The following is a 6,000-nucleotide window of genomic DNA, read 5'->3' as shown; positions in this document are numbered from 1 at the left end:
CGCTTCAGTCAGTCGACGGCCAACCTACCATCTTCAAAGATACCACGATAGGAAGACTCTACACCGTTCACCCCAATCAACATGAATGCTTCTTTCTACGCCTGCTTTTGGTGAATGTGCCCGGTCCGACATCCTTTGAGTATTTGAGGACTGTAAATGGTACTATACATGACACTTACCGTAGTGCATGCCAAGCTCTGAATTTATTGGAGAATGACCAACACTGGGATAACTGCATCAATGACGCGTGCGAAACGTCAACCCCAAGTCAAATTCGTGCATTGTTTGGCATCATTTTAACAACTTGCTCTCCATCAGCTCCTACAGAGTTATGGGAAAAATATAAGTCAAAAATGTCCGAAGATATACTCCATCGAAAACAGTTAGAGACGTCAGATATGACTTTTGATTTTACATCAGAAATTTATAACTACACTTTAGTTATTATAGAAGATTTGTGCTTACGTATGGCAAACAAACCTCTTCAGGATTTGGGAATGTCTTCACCTAACCATATCGCTGCTGTTTCGACATGTGTAGAATTGGATCGTGAACAAAGTTACTGTACGAGTGATCTATTGTCGTATGTACAAAATAACATTTCCAAGTTAACGTCGGAACAAAAAGACATTTATGATACGATAATGCATTGTGTCGATAACAACGTTGGAGAAATTTTCTTTTTGGATGCGCCAGGAGGTACTGGTAAAACGTCGTTTGTGATAAAACTGATTCTGGCATCAATTCGATCAAAAAATGATATAGCGTTGGCAATTGCGTCGTCCGGAATAGCCGCAACATTGCTGCCTGGTGGAAGAACTGCTCATTCCGCTTTGAAATTGCCTCTGAATTTGCATTCTACAGAAACTCCCACGTGCAATATTTCCAAATCATCTGGGATGGGTAAAGTATTGCAGCAATGCAAACTTATTATTTGGGATGAGTGCACAATGGCACAAAAAAAATCGAGAATATTCTCGATTTTAGAATATTCTAAAAAATTATAAAAATAATAAATGGCTAAGTGAAAGAGCGATTCTCGCACCCAAAAATATAGGCGTCCACGAAATCAACAATATTGTTTTGACCAAGATTCAAGACCAGACAGTCCTTTACAATTCAGTCGACACAGTTTTGGAACCAAATGAAGCGGTTAATTATCCATCTGAATTTTTAAATTCCGTGGATCTTTCAGGGTTTCCACCACACGTGCTACAACTAAAAATAGGCGTACCAATAATACTTTTAAGAAATATCAACCCACCAAAACTTTGCAATGGCACGCGACTTGCCGTAAAAAAAAACAATGGAAAACCTAATAGAGGCCACAATCTTGACAGGGCCTTTTGAGGGTGAGGCTGTTCTTATTCCTCGCATTCCCATGATTCCAACGGATCTGCCTTTTCAATTTAAAAGATTGCAATTCCCAATTCGATTAGCATTTGCAATCACCATTAACAAAGCTCAAGGTCAATCATTAGAAAAATGTGGTATAGATCTTAATACTGATTGTTTTTCCCATGGACAATTGTACGTTGCATGTTCGAGGGTCGGTAAACCTGACAATCTATTTATATGCAGCGACAATTGGACAGCGAAGAATGTTGTATATTCGCAAGTTTTACGCAGTTAATTTGTATTGTATCTATCTATCTATCTATCTAAATAAGAACGAGTTGTGTGTATGCATGTTTGTTTGTTTGAAAAAGAGCGTTTGCATATGACGTCATTATTAGTACATACGGCTTTGTATATGCACAGACAATGGGAAAGCCAAGAATTTTGTATATTCGCAATTTTACGTAGTTTGAAACACATATATAAATCTATCTATATTCACAGGTGAGACACAGGGACACAACTACAATGGCGCGTAACTAATATGGCGCTTAACGACTTACGCGCGCGGGGGGAATTGGAGGGGGCGCGAAGCGCCCCACCAACTAGGTGCTGGGGTGGCGCGAAGCGCCACCCCAACAGCTAGTATATATATATATATATATATATATATATATATATATATATATATATATATATATATATATATATATATATATATATATATATATATATATATATATATATATATATATATATATATATATATATATATATATATATAAATAAGTTGTTTGTCTGTCTGTCGACTGACGTCATGTTTGTGTGTCGACTGACGTCATGTTTGTCGACTGACGTCATTATAAGGATTGTGCTGTATGTCGTCATGAAGTTATTTGTCGTCTGACGTCATGTTTGTCGACTAACGAAACTACAGACCGGGACACCGGGACACAAATGACGTGTTATGTCTGTTATAACGTAATAGAGGCAACAATCTTGACAGGGCCTTTTGAGGGTGAAGCTTTTCTTATTCCACGCATTCTCATGATTCCAATAGATCTGCCTTTTCAACCTAAAAGATTGCAAGTCCCAATTTGATTAGCATAATTAGTTTTCAGTCCAGAACCACTAAAGCTATTATGTAAATATCAAAAATATTTATGTTGTCTGAGCAATAATTTTTAGTTTTTATTTCAAAATAGAAAATTACCTGACAATTTTAGAATTATATCTTCTATATATATAAAAATAAGTTGTCTGTCTGTGTGTCTGTCTGTGGATCAGGTGACGTCATGTTTCTGTGTTGACTGACGTCATGAAGTTAGTTGTCGTCATTTTTGCTTTGACGGTGACGTCATTCAAGATATTTAAGACATATGTTCACGTAGAAATCTATTAATGTTTAAGTTTACAATGACTGATGAACTTACCATGGCAAAAGCCGATGAAGATGCTCAAAGAGTCTATGCCAAAAAACTTGCTGCTGATAGAGAAAGTCAGAAAAGAAAGCGTGCCGAGGAATCAAAAGAACAGCAAGGAAACAGGCTTGAGGCTGATAGAGAAAGAAAGAACAGAAAGCGTGCCGAGGAATCAAAAGAACAGCAAGGAAACAGGCTTGAGGCTGGTAGAGAAAGAAAGAACAGAAAGCGTGCCGAGGAATCAAAAGAACAGCAAGGAAACAGGCTTGAGGCTGATAGAGAAAAAAAGAACAGAAAGCGTGCCGAGGAACTACCAGAGCAACGCGGAAGCAGACTTGCTGCTAAAAGAGAAAGTGAAAAAAGAAGGCGTGCCGAGGAATTACAGGAACAGCAAGAAATCAGGCTTGCTGCTGATAGAGAAAGTAAGAAAAGAAAGCGTGCCGAGGAATCACAAGAACAGCAAGAAATCAGGCTTGCTGCTGATAGAGAAAGTAAGAAAAGAAAGCGTGCCGAGGAATCAGAGCAACCTGAAAGTTATCGCCTGGCATTCAGGTACAACCCAGTCGATGATTATAGCTTGAGTAGATGTTTTCAAATCGGGACAATGTCTAAAATTTGTCCCTATTGCAAGGCCTTGAAATTCAATGGTGAAACAATGGGAATGTGTTGCACCTCAGGAAAAGTTAAACTTCCTCTATTGGCTGCACCACCAGAGCCATTGAAGACGAATGAATGCTTGCCTGAAAAATTCTAATTTATGGGCACACGTAAAAATATTAAAATTAACTACAAATATGCGTGTCCGATTGCAAAACGATGACTCTGGTCAAACATTTTCAGATCAATTGCTGACAATTGGAAACGGAAAGCTCCCAGTAGACTTAATTTCAGAACGTATACAACTACCTGCTGATTTCTGTAATTTAGTGACGTCCAAAAATGAATTGATTGAAAAAGTATTTCCGAATATTCTAAAAAATTATAAAAATAATAAATGGCTAAGTGAAAGAGCGATTCTCGCACCCAAAAATATAGACGTCCACGAAATCAACAATATTGTTTTGACCAAGATTCGAGACCAGGCAGTCCTTTACAAGTCAGTCGACACAGTTTTGGAACCAAATGAAGCGGTTAATTATCCATCTGAATTTTTAAATTCCATAGATCTTTCAGGGTTTCCACCACACGTGCTACAACTAAAAATAGGCGTACCAATAATACTTTTAAGAAATATAAACCCACCAAAGCTTTGCAATGGCACTCGACTTGCCGTAAAAAAAAACAATGGAAAACCTAATAGAGGCCACAATCTTGACAGGGCCTTTTGAGGGTGAGGCTGTTCTTATTCCTCGCATTCCCATGATTCCAACGGATCTGCCTTTTCAATTTAAAAGATTGCAATTCCCAATTCGATTAGCATTTGCAATCACCATTAACAAAGCTCAAGGTCAATCATTAGAAAAATGTGGTATAGATCTTAATACTGATTGTTTTTCACAATAGATACAATTTGTATTGTATCTATCTATCTATCTATCTATATAAAAACGAGTTGTGTGTATGCATGTTTGTTTGTTTGTAAAAAGAGCGTTTGCATATGATGTCATTATTAGCACATACGGCTTTGTATATGCAGAGACAATGGGAAAGCCAAGAATGTTGTATATTCGCAATTTTTACGTAGTTTAACTCCTGCAGACGAAATGAATGCTTGCCTAAAAAATTCTAATTTATGGGCACACGTAAAAATATTAAAATTAACTACAAATATGCGTGTCCGATTGCAAAACGATGACTCTGGTCAAACAGTAGACTCAATTTCAGGACGTATACAACTACCTGCTGATTTCTGTAATTTAGTGACATCCAAAAATGAATTGATTGAAAAAGTATTTCCAAATATTCTAAAAAATTATAAAAATAATAAATGGCTAAGTGAAAGAGAGACTCTCGCACCCAAAAATATAGACGTCCACGAAATCAACAATATTGTTTTGACCAAGATTCGAGACCAGGCAGTCCTTTACAAGTCAGTCGACACAGTTTTGGAACCAAATGAAGCGGTTAATTACCCATCTGAATTTTTAAATTCCATAGATCCTTCAGGGTTTCCACCACACGTGCTACAACTAAAAATAGGCGTACCAATAATACTTTTAAGAAATATCAACCCACCAAAGCTTTGCAATGGCACGCGACTTGCCGTAAAAAAAACAATGGAAAACCTAATAGAGGCCACAATCTTGACAGGGCCTTATGAGGGTGAGGCTGTTCTTATTACTCGCATTCCCATGATTCCAACGGATCTGCTTTTTCAATCTAAAAGATTGCAATTCCCAATTCGATTAGTATTTGCAATCACCATTAACAAAGCTCAAGGTCAATCATTAGAAAAATGTGGTATAGATCTTAATACTGATTGTTTTTCCCATGGACAATTGTACGTTGCATGTTCGAGGGTCGGTAAACCTGACAATGTATTTATATGCAGCGACAATTGGACAGCGAAGAATGTTGTATATTCGCAAGTTTTACGCAGTTAATTTGTATTGTATCTATCTATCTATCTATCTATATAAAAACGAGTTGTGTGGATGCATGTTTGTTTGTTTGTAAAAAGAGCGTTTGCATATGACGTCATTATTAGTACATACGGCTTTGTATATGCACAGACAATGGGAAAGCCAAGAATGTTGTATATTCGCAATTTTTACGTAGTTTGAAACACATATATAAATCTATCTATATTCACAGGTGGGACACAGGGACACAACTACAATGGCGCATAACTAATATGGCGCGTAACGACTTACGCGCGCGGGGGGGCTTGGGGGGGCGCGAAGCGCCCCACCAACTAGGTGTTGGGGTGGCGCGAAGCGCCACCCCAACAGCTAGTCTATCTATATATATAAAAATAAGTTGTCTGTCTGTGGATCAGGTGACGTCATGTTTCTGTGTCGACTGGCGTCATGAAGTTAGTTGTCGTCATTTTTGCTATGACGGTGACGTCATTAAAGATATTTAAGACATATATGTTCACGTAGAAATCTATTAATGTTTAAGTTTAAAATGACTGATGAACTTACAATGGCAAAAGCCGATGAAGATGCTCAAAGAGTCTATGCCAAAAAACTTGCTGCTGATAGAGAAAGTCAGAAAAGAAAGCGTGCCGAGGAATCAAAAGAACATCAAGGAAACAGGCTTGAGGCTAAAGAACGCAAAACCGCGCAGTTAGATGAAG

This window comes from Artemia franciscana, unplaced genomic scaffold (assembly GCF_032884065.1).
Source record: "Artemia franciscana unplaced genomic scaffold, ASM3288406v1 Scaffold_1656, whole genome shotgun sequence".
Classification (NCBI taxonomy): Eukaryota; Metazoa; Arthropoda; class Branchiopoda; order Anostraca; family Artemiidae; genus Artemia; species Artemia franciscana.
This window is presented reverse-complemented; position numbering follows the sequence as displayed.